The following is a 14040-nucleotide window of genomic DNA, read 5'->3' on the forward strand; positions in this document are numbered from 1 at the left end:
AAATTCTCCACTATCTCCACTACAGAGACAAATAGCAACATGTGGCTGGAAGATAACAGAAACGTACATGCAAGTGCAAAAATTAAATATGGAAATATGAAAATGAGGGGGTTTTATTATTTAAAGCAAAAGAACTGATTCACTCGCCATTGCTGGAAATTACATGGGGCCTTATTTCCTTAGCAGCCCATCTCAGAAGAACAAAATAGAAAAAAGGTAGAATCCCGTAGATAAGAAGCACCATCTCAGTACCCAGTCATGTTGCTTGCCTTGGCAGTGGGAGTCTTTTGCAAAACTTTGCAGACAGCCTGAAAAAAAAAAAAAACAAAACAAACAAACAAACAAAAAACAAAAACAGAAAAAGATAAAGGCAAAAGAACATGTTAGAACAAAATGCAAAATGTGCAGGATGCAGATGTGCAGTCTTCCTGCTTTCCTGGTCCTGTCTCGAGTCTTGTTGCCGCCTTACACCTTCCTATGAAACACTGGATTTATTTTTGGTAGCTGTTTCTTCATCTTCCACTACCATGTTCTGCAGCTCCTCCCTCCCCGTGTCCCTTCCCCCTGCCCATAGCCCACACCTTTGCCACATACTTAATGTAGAAATGATTACCTTTGCTTCTTGCAAACTGCCCCTGCTCTGTGGTGGTTTGAACAAGTTAACTGATTGCTGCAAAAGAATCACGGTGTTCAGCAATGAGGCTGGTTGTCTCTGAGCCACATCACACTGGAGTCCGCAGTTAAGAACTGCCTCCAGGAGCAGCAGAGAGACAGAGATACAGACCCTACTATTAAGGATGCACACTGCTGGGATCACTCTCTTCCTTCTGTTAATTTGTTCGACTGTGTTTAAAAAGGGATAAAGCAAAAGAACGTAATTTTCATTACGTTTCCCGTAATGAAAATTCCCGTAATTTTCATTAGTTTCCAAGAAGTCAAATTGTCAAAGTACACCTTAATAGGCAAGAAAATGAATTATCTAGCATTCCTCCTTTTATGCAAGGGCTTTGTATGAATTTTGTTCATTGGGTTGGGACTGTCTCTTGCCAGGGGCCTTTGCTGTGAAAGGTAAAATTAGAAACCAAGCCTAATGTGGGCCAATATTCCGATATATGTAATACAGTTCTATGGAAATGAGCATTCATTTTAAGTTAAATTATCTTGGCCTGTGTGTGGAAGCAGTCCTGATTTTGGAATCAAGCCAAGCCCCATTTTCTGCATATAGACAACAAAATTTTGGTTGCAAAAATGAGCAATGACCCATCAAATTTACTTACTGGAATACATCCTGAACATTGCGAGTGCTCCAAGACAGAGCACGAGGCTGCATTTTTTTTGCTTACTAAAACATGAACAAAACACATTTTTAAAATTAGATAGATAGATGGTTTAGCTCCAGCGTTTCCCAGTAAGTTAGTTTTCCATTAAACTTTAAAACATTAAACATCTACACCACATGCTCTTCACTGTCACCCATACACAATGTTCTTACAATTTGTCCACTACTTCACGCAGATATTTACTCTTCTCTATTTGTTTCCTATGATTTGATACCTTATTTTCCCTGCTTCCCTCTATATTTACTTTTTCCTTACACTGTTTCTCTTATTTAACTTTTTCTTCCTCTTGACCAGCTCCTTTCCAATGGCTTTTATTTTCTAGAATACCTATAATTTTCCTTGGCTGGTAACAAACCTCTGATTGACCAGTCCTTAGCTTTGAAGTGTGTCTTTTACCATCTCAGCCATACAGATTGTCTACATTAATTTATCTTCATCATTGCCCAACGTGCAGTTCCTCCAAACAACTCCTGTTTTCCTGGGTATCTGTCAACTGGTCATGTTCGGAGACACTGGGAAGGTAATGTGCTTTGAAGATTTTGTTTCCTGCTCATTGCCTGAATGGGAAACTGCTGAGTTTCATCTCCTCCCTTCCACAGTTAACTCCAGGTATTTATTAAATATTTGATATTGTATGAGTCAGAAAAAGATAAACTATTTCTTGTCTTTAAAAAGTACACAAAATCTAAAGTTTTCACTTTACCTACTCCTGACTTGGTCCATAGAGGTGAGAAGGTGGAGACATGGCCACCTCCATATGTCCTCGGAAGATTAGGGTAATGGGAGAGGATTGGTGTGGCCTGGCCTGTACTTCCCATGATACCAAGTGCAGTGAACATATAGGTGTGAGTTACCATGAGAACTGGAGTAGATTATCCTCCCCTGGGTTGTCAGAGGGTTGATGAAACCTAGTCAATAATTGTACTGTGCACATTTTGAAACCAATGACAAATCAGACTCCTGCTTTAATATACGGAACATTCATCACCACATTTCAGATAATATGTCTCTTGGAATGGTTGCTTAAAGAAAGCATGGATAAAAAATAGAGGGGTCCAGTTCGGGGTTATAATATTCTCTTTGTGTATGGCTCCTCTTGTGGAATATGGGGAGGTTGTAAAAAAACTGCAAAACTGCACAGAATTAACATGCAGTAAGTTAAGTGAGTTCATACCTCATGTATTAAGTAAATAACAGCTCTGCTAGAGAAATACATACATATGTTAATGTTCCAAAAATAAACAGATAGCAGGCAGCTTCATGTGCCTGTAAAGACTTTGTTGTGAGTAGACTGACAGAATAATAACTGCCATTCTGGAAATGAGATCAGGGATCAAAAATGTTTTCACAGTTGCGAAAGTAACAAAGAAAAGCCTGCAATTTCTGCCTGATTGCATTGGTCACTCCTGTCACCAACTTTCCCTTTTTTTAAAATGGAGAGATGGTTGTTGCTAGGTAGGAAGGAGTATTTTTTGTCTTCGTAATACACTCTTTGATAACCTATGGGAGGTCTTCAGTAGGAGTCTTCTGTGGACACCACTATGACCAGGAGAGCTTTACCAGTTTTATGATACCAAGACAAGTTTTGTGATGTGTACTCAAATTTTTATTTATTTATTTATTTATTGGGGGGGGGAGGGGCAGGGTAGTGGAGGTGTTATTGGAATTTTGGAATTATCTATCATTTCAAAACAAAACAAAATCCCTTTTGTCACTTGTGGTTCTTGTGGTTTTAGTCCAAAAAAAATTCTCTGAATATGACATGATGATTAAAGCTGAGGGATATTATAGGGCTGCAGCAATGTAAGAATTGTACCAGGACGGTACCATATCTCTGGCAAAAGCCAGGGTCTGAGAATTCAGTTGAAGGCAGAATTTGGTGATAGCGAATGAAGACTATACTGTTCCAGACACAGGTCTCTTCTTATTTGCCAGTAATTCAAGTTAACTGCAGAAATACAGAAGATTCTTGTATTATACAAATATCTGACTTCTTCTTTTAATCTGCTAGATTTAATCTGACTTCAATGAAATATTATGATATTGCATACCAATAGCCTAATTATCCAAAGTGACGAAAGAAGGCTTTCCTTTTATTGGTTTTGAATTTGCATCTCTTTATTATCACTCCTTGTCCTTGTGTTACAAAACAAGGAGAACAGACGCACTAGATCTATATTATCTAAACCAGCCACAGTTTCACATACTTTTATCATGTTCCAGGGGAAGCTGTGCTATTGTTTTATACAATGCAGTAGTACCACAGTACTTCAAAGAGCTCTGTGAAAAGTAGTTCCTTCTATTCCCACTGTTATCATTTCCTAGGACATTAGAAAAGATCCCAAACCCCAGAGGTTGGATTAAGATCTTCACTTCTTCAACAGCTGAGGTCAGTGGCTCCTAGCATTTGGTCTGCATTTCTTCCCACTCAGTCTGAGACAGCTTCCAAATAGAATCCCTCAGCCTAACAAGCAAGCAGGTCTTCGAGGCAGCTGTTTCTGCTGTTGTGCCCCTAATGAGTGAGCCCTAAAGAAGGTAATTTCTTTTCTCTTAATCCATTATGTAGCATCAGGACCTGAATTCAAAACTTTCAGTGATTTAAAAGGGTTTTCCCTTAGTGCTAGTTTGTTTTGTTTTGTTTTGTTTTGTTTTGTTTTGTTTTGGAGTAAACTATGCACCTGATACTACTCAGACCCTAATTACTGTAAGTCAGACACTTTTTTTTTTTTACAAGAAACCCTTTTTGTGTTATTAAAATACAGAAACGTTTAACTGTCTGACTTCCATATAAAGGGGAAGGGAAAGGAAGGAACCACACATAACTGGAGTTACTCGAGCATAAGGTATTTTTATTCAATTGAGTCCTTTAGTTCAGATTAGGATCATAGCTTCTTTTGAACGTACAAGTTACTTTGAGTTCTTAGTTCAGTGTTGAAAAACTAACACTTCTAGACATCTCTGACAAGTTTGAATAAAAAGCCATTAGGACCTACTGAATTTAAATCTTAAGGGAAAGTTGAATTTACAAAAATGCCTGTCTACATTGTATTTGTATCTTTACAGAAAGAAATAATAAAAGTTAAGGCAGCATAGGACAAGTCTTATTTGTATTTCAGATCTTAATACTAGGAGACAAAGACCTGTATGTGACAGCAAAGAATTTTGTAGAGGATTCTGAGGAAACAGGAGAAAGATTTTGCTCATGATGAGCGTCATGAGCATTTTTTCTCATATCACTGTGTAGCAAGAGGCAGTTGTGCCAGTGTCAGATTCACAATCTTTTGGAAGATTTATTTAGCTGTACGTATGTGACATGGGAAATATAATGTATTTATGTATGATTTAATAATATAATAATAATAAATAACATAGTTTTTATGCTTTAAATCCACTGGTTTTACAAAGAAGGCCAGTGTTTTAACAGATGAATAACTCGGAACTGACCAGGAAGAAAGAAAAAAAAATGCCTCTAAAACTAATACATTTCAAGGAAGCTGTTCCTTCTCTGTGACTTACAGCAACAGACTGAAAGTTAATAAAGACAAATGTAACGTTTACAGGGTAATAAGAGATTGTGGAAGGAAATAAACAAACCTAGGATATAGTGCATCTAAGTAAACACAAAGGTTGTAAAACCTTCAAACTCAAATATCAAGAGCACTGCAAATTAATGCTGCACACAATAGACCCTTTGGAAGCTAACTCAATCCGCCCCCATGTATCTACATGAGGGCCATGCATAACAATGCATGAGCTGGATTTCCATTAGAGTTTCCTCTGCAGGCTGTCAGTTGTTTGAAGAAATAACAATTTCCTAGGCATGAAAGCTTTTTCAGAATGTTCCCACTGATGTGTAATAAAAGTGACTTCACTTTTTTTCTTCTCCTTAGGCCCCACCCCCTAAGATGTGACTTTGGCGGGGAAGAGGATGGACGTAGACCCTCAGCCCCCTATCAATTTACCTTGCCTGGATTATCAGTGCAGATGTTAAAATAATTGAAGGTGTGGTAGGAGATACAACCCCTAATAGCTTTTCCAATATGGAGATTACCTAGGCAGAGAATGCCAGAGTACCTGAAGAATAGGCATGTGAGTACCTTATTAACATAGCACCATTCAGCCGCAGCTGCATATCTGGAAAAAAAAAAAAAAAAAAAAAAAGCTTTAAAGAGCCTATTCATCTGTGTTAATGGGCCCATTGCACAGTACATTGTGTGGGAAATTAAGTCTCTGGCTGTGAACTTCCTGTGCTGTGCAAGCTGCCTTGACTCTTTTTTATTGCTTCAGTGTTATTATCTCCTCCTGGAAATAAAAACAATCATGTTCTCACATTTGAGAAGCCAAAACATTCCCAGATAACAAACTGGTTGAAAGTTTCTTTTGTTTCCCTTATTAAGTGAAAAAATATGTTTTGAAATTAAAGTAAACCCTAAATTAACATCAAAGCCCATCAAATTAGCTGAGCTGTCATACGCATGACAATGTTGGGTTTTCTTTTTTTTTTTCATCCCCTGTAAAATACACAATTTAAATTGCTTTCCTATTTATTGTTCCTTCCTTGGAATTATTTTTTTTGCCACAAAATATGTTAATTTATTCAAATGAGACATGATTTTTGAATGTTTAACTGGTAAAAGAACTGATTTCCTGCTGAAAGACTGAGGTAGAAAATAACATATTTTTAATGCATTTTTCCAAAATATAGCACCTCTTCATTTTAGCTCTGAGTGGACTGATTCTTTAAACGTAGATCTGGAAAAGTATACAAAGAAAAGGAAATCTTGCTTATTCAGGTATTTTCAAGCTCTGTCATCAATTTGAGAGTAATATATTATATTGTACAGCCTCTAACACCTTTCACCAAAAAACAATTATCATCAGATATTTAAACAATTTTTCCGTCCTTTATGATCTAAATACTGCACATTGCATCATCGTCATCATCATTATCATCATTATCTTCATCATGCTGATAAAAGAAAGGACTAATGATCAATACTGATTACAACTCAATTAAGTTTTTCCCTTTTTTATTATTTTATTTTATTTTATTTTATTTTATTTTATTTTATTTTATTTTATTTTATTTTATTTATTTTATTTTATTTTATTTTATTTTATTTTATTTTATTTTTAATCTTGCCTGTTCCATTCCTTCCGCATTTTCAAGTTAACTTAATAAGTTCAACTATTTAACATGGTTAATGAGCATACTAGAATATAACTGGAATCATCATTGAATGTGCTGTATTCCTTTCATGGATCACACTCAACTTCCCTTGGACAACACTAAAATATAAAGAGCTGTCAAAAAAAAAAAAAATCAGAACCCTTGCTGTTAGAAAATAAGAGTTCTTGATGTAAATTGCAATAGAATTTAGCTCTTCAGATAAAATATCTATTTAGAAGCTCTGTAAAGAAGTCTAGGAAAAGCTGAAGTAAAGTTGGCTCACTCCAAACCGGTTAACAAAAAGTAGATATAGTTGAAGGAAGGCAATATGGAGCAAGCCTTGTAATACAAACCATCATTTTATCCAGTCTGTTTGCACAGACTTTCCTTGCACCCATCCTACCATCTTATTATTTTTCTTCAAAACGTTATCTGTGAAGTCTCTGGGACAAGGATGTTTGGTACACAGAGTACCTTGCTCTGTGCAAATTATTATTGCTGCTGGTAGAGACTGCACTAAGAGCTCTTTGGGCGTCAGCAAGTCCGACAAGTGATGATATAGTAATATCAGAGGAGAAATCAATATTTCATATTAGTTAATGATTTAATTATGGAAATCCTTCCCTTAATGCCATTTGTTAACTAAAGTCACTATAAATTGTATTCTGTTCAGCTCATCTTTCAGTGTCACTCTGAATTACACCTTCCTGACATTTAGATATTGGAATATTAAACAGATTTCTCTTTGCAGTCCAGTCCAGCACTTCTTTCACAACACAAGCCATCTGGGAATATGTACCCATTAATGCTCTGGGAGGCACTGTTGAGAGTTTGCATATTTTAAAAAGTCAGAGAAAATGAGAACTGCAGGAAGACCAACACATGGCACTCTCATTACACCAGTAGATTTGGCATCAATATATTACTGCTTTTTTTTTTTTTTCCAGTGGTATTTTGTGTTGTACTTATTTATTTTCCTTTGGTTGACTTTTTTTTTTTTTTTTTTTTTTTAATGTTTTGCAGGTTTTATACTACAGTGCTGAGAGTTTAAAAATATACAGTGAAGTTCCAGGGTAGCCATTCCCATTTAGTCACTTTTTCACAGCAATGTCATTTTTATATAGCAAATTTTTTTTCAAACAGTTTCTGTAAAGATAATTCAGATTAATGGGCCATTTACAGTCTTGCTAACTTACTAACTGGCTATGTGCTCTAGGTAATCAGGGTGACATTACTGCCGGCACAAAAATGACATCTCGTCATCAAAAATTTTCTTCATTGGCACAGAAAATGCCAGGCACATCACCTCTGACTGTGTGGCCACCACATCTATTAACCTTATTGATTTGGAGTCATGCTGTGCCACACTGGAAAACTACTCCCTGCTGAAAGACTCAAGTGGATCAATCCTGAACCATGAACAAAAACTCAATAACAAATGTAGTAGGCACCTTTCTCCGTTAAGTATTAAGTATTAAGTATTCCTCAAAGTAAATCACATTAGGGAACATCATCATAAGGAACTTCCCTTGGGATTCTGTGATCTCCCAGAGAAAAATAGCAAACCTGAGGGAAAAGACGTTTATATTGCCAAACGTATATTATGTCAGTGTTCTCAAATGTTTTACTATAATTATATTTTATTTTATGCTGTAACTCATTTCCCTTTTCTAAACCTTAAATTCTAACTTGCCATTTGTTTTTAATGATGATCATTCCTGGTATGTCACCTATTGACAGATTACTCTGGAAAATAAAGTTTTCTCTTCTTTATCAACCCTTCAGAATTTTCATGTATTTATCAGAATTTATTTTTGAGGTCCTCATTGTGATGGGGATTGAAAATGAAGCAAGGCATCTAACTCCTTTCAGCCTCATACAGTTAACAAAGAAGGCAACAAAAGGCGTTCCAGAGCTTCATATTTCCTGACAAAAGATAGCGGACTGCAGCAAGCCTCATTCATATTAAATGTTTGTGGCTTGGAATTAGAAGTCCATCTTTCATGTTATCCTTTTCGTCCTTACTTTTTTTTTTTTTTTTTTTTTTTTTTTTTTTTGATGGCAGTGGCGGTGGTGGTGTTTGCCAGCAATGGAAACTATTTCCCAAACATTAGTGTGACTTTTCAGTTTGTAGAACTTCTGTTCTCGAAAATACTCCCTGCTACAGACAACTGAGGCTTTTTTTTTTTTTTCATTTCTTCATTTAATAACTGTTGAACATCAATGTAGTTTTTAATTGTCTTGGAAAACTCAGTTAGGACAAGAAAAGTGTGGGTACAACCAGTGTGTGCACATGTAAGTAATTACTGATCATAGCTGAGTAAGTTTTATTCAAGCTGTTGGGACCCCTCTCCTCACGAAAAATTACTCACATGACTAAGGGGCACACGACATTACAGGAACGTTTCTCTTGCTCAGTACTGTGACAACAGTATTTTTGCCCAAGGGTCTGATTGGAAAACTTGACAAAACCTATGGCCATAAGGTTTAATTTTGCGTTGGTTTTAGTGTTAATGAATAGAACAAAGTTTGTTAAAAATATTCCTTGAACTATGTTCAGCCATGCTTAACATCTGTATATTTATATGTATTAAATATTTTTTTTTTCAAAGAAAATTCTGGATTATGAAAAAAAGGAAAAGCAAATGAAATGACATTAGAAAATATTATCAGTTGATTGAAAAAAAAAAAAGATTTTTCAAAGCCGCATAAAAGTCTGGAAAATATTATTTTTATTCCTTAGGAAATAACCCTGGGCTACTAATTAATGTCATGAAATTAAGGCCATTTATCTGAAAAACTGAAAAAGATCTCTATATGCTCCCAAAGTTCAGTGTTTGTCCCTGAGCTCTAACATGGGATATACTGTGTGAAAGTCTAACATGGGATACACCATATATCATCTCTATTTAGAGTCCCTAGGCAGGAAGTATAGATAAAAAAAATAATCAAAATTACTGTTTTTCTTTACTGAACGCCCTCCAAGGAATTCATTGGAATGAGTTCTGTCTGCCCATCTAATTGATAATTATTTAATTAGCAATTTATAATGATAATGGGATTTTACCCCCCACCAGTCCATCTTGTCTGTAAGAAAAATATAAGTAGACAACCTTATGTATTATTTTACCACTTTTGGCAGTTGGCACAAGATATTGTGGGCCAGCGTTGTGATTCCCCACAGTTAAACCTAAAAAGCAGTGTATTCATATATTTCCTTTGCCCACAGTGTTCCCTTTTCTCATTACTGTGGGTGACTGGCATTCTCACAATGTGTGTGGGTGCACAGGCTTGTTGTGTCACCATGGACAGTTCTAAGAGCAGCTTCATTAGTTCTTTTTACAACAAAAGCTATTTTTTTTTTCCCTGCCTTCTCATTCTTTCCCTTAGTTGGCATGCGGGTTGAATTTTTCTTGGACCCCCTGCTTGACTTTTTTTAGAGCTCCTTTTGAACAGTGCAGCAGTGTGAACACTAGGAATTGTAACTGATAGACTGTTTGTAGGAGAACTCATGAAAGTTCTCTTTGTTCACTTCACATCAACCAGGTTTATGCAGACCCTCCCCCACCTCAGCCAAACAGGGAAAAGGAAATCCACTTTTAATTATACATTGATGGGAATCACTATATAGTGAAATTGCACCAAGCGGAGAATGCCCACTTTATACTCTTTTATGTAAGAATCCCAGAGAAGCACTGCCATAAAAAAAATGGACATGCAAGCATAGCCTCGCCAATATAGCCAGGCCTGACTAATTTAAATCAGTTTGCCAACTCCACTTCCAATCCTGGTAAAATTTTCAGCAGTATCTTTGCACTATAAGAATGTCTGTCCCTTAACCCTTGAGCCTGTTAGGTTTAGTTTTTGAAACCTTACTTTTTTTTTTTTTTTTTTTTTCTTTCCCAAAACTATGTTGTTGTTTGGTTGGTTGTTTGGTTGGTTGTAAATGTGGAAAAAAATAAAAGATTTACACATGTAAGGTATTTTCAGAATTTGAACTGATGCTATTGATACCTTTCCCATGTTCTTCCCTCAGACAAACACATTCAAGACACTGTGTGGAGTCCTGAGGGCAAAAAGAAAAGAGTTCTATATGAAGGTGGAATGAAAAGATTACACTACCTTTCGAGAAGTGTAAGTAAACAAGAGAAGCATTTTATGATTTTGCCCAGTGAAACAAATGAAAAAAATTTAAGCGGTACTGCAGGGACCTCTGAGATTATAAATCATTTGAGTAATATGCTAATAAATATGTAATGCTAATTTTCTTAGACTTTTTAAAATTAGTATCACAAGATACCATTAATATGATGATGACAATGCAAGATATTCGGCTTTACTATGTACCATTAAAGTTTACTATATATGATCTTTCAATCTTTCAGTATAGAAATGAAATATTGGGGGGGAGTGTCTAAAATATTTAGTCAGAAAAGTAATTTTTCTAAGTGCTCTTGAAGTTTACTTTTTAATTTCTTTCCTGAATTCCTTTGCCTTAGTAGTCCCAATTCATTTATTTTTGCACAATTTAAACATCTGTATTTTTAAACTTTTTTAAGAAAAAGTGTTTGCACCTGTGAAAGAAGTGTTGTGAAGGCCAAAGTAAAAACACTCTACCAGAAATAGTTTATGATAATTCCTTTACAAGTAGTTAAGAATAGTGCTAACGAAGAACCTAATAAGCCAGAGACCAGTAGGAGGGCTGGGGCGGGAGAAATATCTCCATGGATGCTAAGAAGCATTTGACCTGACAAATTAAAGAAGCCAGAGGATGTTGATAAATATCAGCTCAAAGACAAAATACCAGTTGCGTAAATGCTGATTTGCAGGGTAAAAAACAGCACAATTTTATCTTGCAGAAGCGCCAAAGGTGTGTATTGGACAGATTCTAGGACCATGTCTTAGGAAACCCAGTCTACGCACTACATCTAAGTAAGGCCTATGAGAACTTGGCTACTTTCCACTGCCAATACTGGTATACATTTGTCTGTTGCATGATCAAGTCACAGACTTGTGACTACATATTTCTTTCATCTCCATTCAGGTTTGGGCTTCTTCTAACCCTCTCCCAGTTCACCACTACCCCAGATTTTCTTCCAGGACTCCATCAGAAAATGTTCCCTTATTTTGCTAAGATAAAAATAAAACATGTGGATCACACATGGATGTAGCCAGGAAATAGGAGGAACTGAATGTGGCAGAGATTGAAAATGATTTTGGCTTAAAGTAACTGAACAGAAACAAGTGCATGGAGGTGTTCTAGAGTATACAGTAAACAACAAAACAGCCTCACACCAGATAAGACACCCACTTAAATTCATTGTTTCCTCCAGGTTATCTGCAGAAGTGCATAGTGTCAACTGATTTTCTAAAAAGGCCAGGATATTTTATTTTTTTTTCTCTGTTTTGTTTTGTTTGTTTGTACATTGATTTGTTGATAATTTGGTTGGTTTATTTATTTACCAGAGGAAAGAGCTCTTATGAATTTCTATTTTGAACATTGTCTGAATCCAAACTTGTGAAATTGCATGAGTCAGTTCATCAAGGCTTTGCTCTACCAAAACGGGAACAGCACAACTTCCCAGATACTCGGTTTCAAAGAAGTAATAAGGAAATCAGGAGATATTTAACAGATAAACACTACTTCTTTTGGATTATTTTTTTTTGCAAAACTAAAAAAACCCACCTTATGATGTATCACATGAGGCAATTTGAAAAAGTTCATTAATTTCCAGGGAAAGAAAAGAAAGAATCTTAAAACAAGGTACCAGTCAGAGTCTAGGACTGAATCTGAAATTATTCAGAATAGGCAGCAGTTCACCTTCCAACAAAATGAGCTTTCTCTGTGGCCAAGAAATAAATGACACAGATGGAAATTATTAAGGCTAAAGCAACTGTGGCAGGAGTACATGTTCTTTTAGACCTGGGCAGGCTGAGCCATGCAAAGGAGCCTCAAGAAATAGTCTTCATGTGAACAACTGATGCACAGCAGGAGTTGCCTGAAAGTGGTACCTCTCTGCCTGCTGCGAGGGAATCATCTGGGGGGAAAAAGATGGGAATGAAACTGGCTTGGGAAAAAGATGAAGGAAGGGTAGGGGGGGAAGGAGGGGGAAAAAGATGAAGGAAGGGTAGGGGGGGAAGGAGGGCAATTTGGGAATAAGAGAGAGAGGATAGAGATACATTTAAAAGTAAACCTTAGGTTTGATTGTTCTGGTCTGCTTCTTTTATATGTCTATACTGGAGGTTATTTAAGAGAATCCTCAAAGATCAGTCTAAGGTTTGCTGCTGAGAATAAAGCTACAGAGATGGATAATGTTTCTACAACAAAAGACTTTAGAAAGTAAGAACATTTTCTTGTAATGACTGCATTGTCTGGATTCTCCATAGGTCTCCTAGCATTAGACCAGGGCAGCTTCTTGCCTTCAGTGAAGTTACTCATTCATTTACTCCCTGATTCGGGTGAGAATCAGGACTTTCTTCTTTAAAGTTCAGAAAGGTGTAGTTCAGCAAGTTTCCTTCTGTGGAGAACTTAGGAGCACTGTTTGAGAGAAAAGCCCTTGAGGCTGACATGCTTTAGTTGGAGTTCTGCTGAACTGAATTTGCACATTATGTACTGTACCTTGCTCTTGCCTGCTAAAGTGTCCCTTGTTTAAGACTACATATATGTGTAAATAACAGAGAGTGGGATACTGCCTCAGGATTTATGCTGTGTCACCTGTGAACAGATGCTTTGGGCTGCTTGTGGAGCTAAGAATTGCTGGGCTGTGGATATGCAAGCCATATCATTGTTTCTCTGAGGATGAAACATGCACTCTTGTAGCAGTGATTGGGAAGGCAGCCTTGTAACACTCAAAAACTCACCAAGCCATACTTCCCACAGCTAGATTTTTCTAGTTGAAGCTTACTTTGGACCCTGGGCTAATGTAAAGCAGATTCAACATATGTAAGATATAAAACCGTAGGTTCTTCAGTAATCATAGGTCTCTCTGATCTGCATTCTTCTGCAAGAGCATTCTATTCCAAATAATGAATTTTTATTATTAATAGCGAGGGGACAGATTTGTACTGATCACTTACATTGATGAAATATTGTCCAGGTGTATGATCCTCACAAAGGTAAGGATGCATAATTGCACTTTAGATTGATAAATAAAACTCATGATTACATGCTCACTTTATGTCTGTAGGATCGCAAGCAGATGTCCTGAAAACAATCACTTGGTCTTTATTGACAGTTTTCAGGCAAACATCTCCAGGTTTGTGGACATATATATATATGTGAGAACAGAATTTTTCCACTTGTTTCTATATGGTGCTTGGTTGCTTATAGCCAAGAAGGCTGACATCTATTAATGAAAGAGCCTTTGACAAAGATGTGTCTTTTCTCAAGAATCTGAATAGCTGTCACAGATCAGGAACCCTGTTTTTATTCTCACTGTATATTTTTCTTCTCTCCTCAGTTCAGCTATATTCATTTCATTAAGTTGGGTCAGTAAGGTCAGAAAGCCTTATAATTACCTCCTAGGACCA

At 36.5% G+C, this 14040-nt stretch overlaps 1 protein-coding gene across 11 annotated transcripts in view; it reads left to right on the top strand.

Annotated features, from left to right (window-relative positions):
• Nucleotides 1–3701: 3701 nt before the first annotated feature.
• Nucleotides 3702–14040, top strand: part of LOC116492437 — a 98238-nt gene continuing 87899 nt past the window's right edge. For 10 of the 11 annotated variants that reach the window (XR_004253598.1, XR_004253599.1, XR_004253600.1 and 7 more), the window contains exons 1-3: nucleotides 3786–3875; nucleotides 5231–5429; nucleotides 10547–10644. The gene's annotated coding sequence lies outside the window, so the exon portion shown is untranslated. Of the gene's footprint in view, nucleotides 3730–3785; nucleotides 3876–5230; nucleotides 5430–10546; nucleotides 10645–14040 lie in introns of those variants that run through there. The other variant, XM_032193188.1, reaches the window with a different exon arrangement.

Source organism: Aythya fuligula, chromosome 9 (assembly GCF_009819795.1).
Source record: "Aythya fuligula isolate bAytFul2 chromosome 9, bAytFul2.pri, whole genome shotgun sequence".
Classification (NCBI taxonomy): Eukaryota; Metazoa; Chordata; class Aves; order Anseriformes; family Anatidae; genus Aythya; species Aythya fuligula.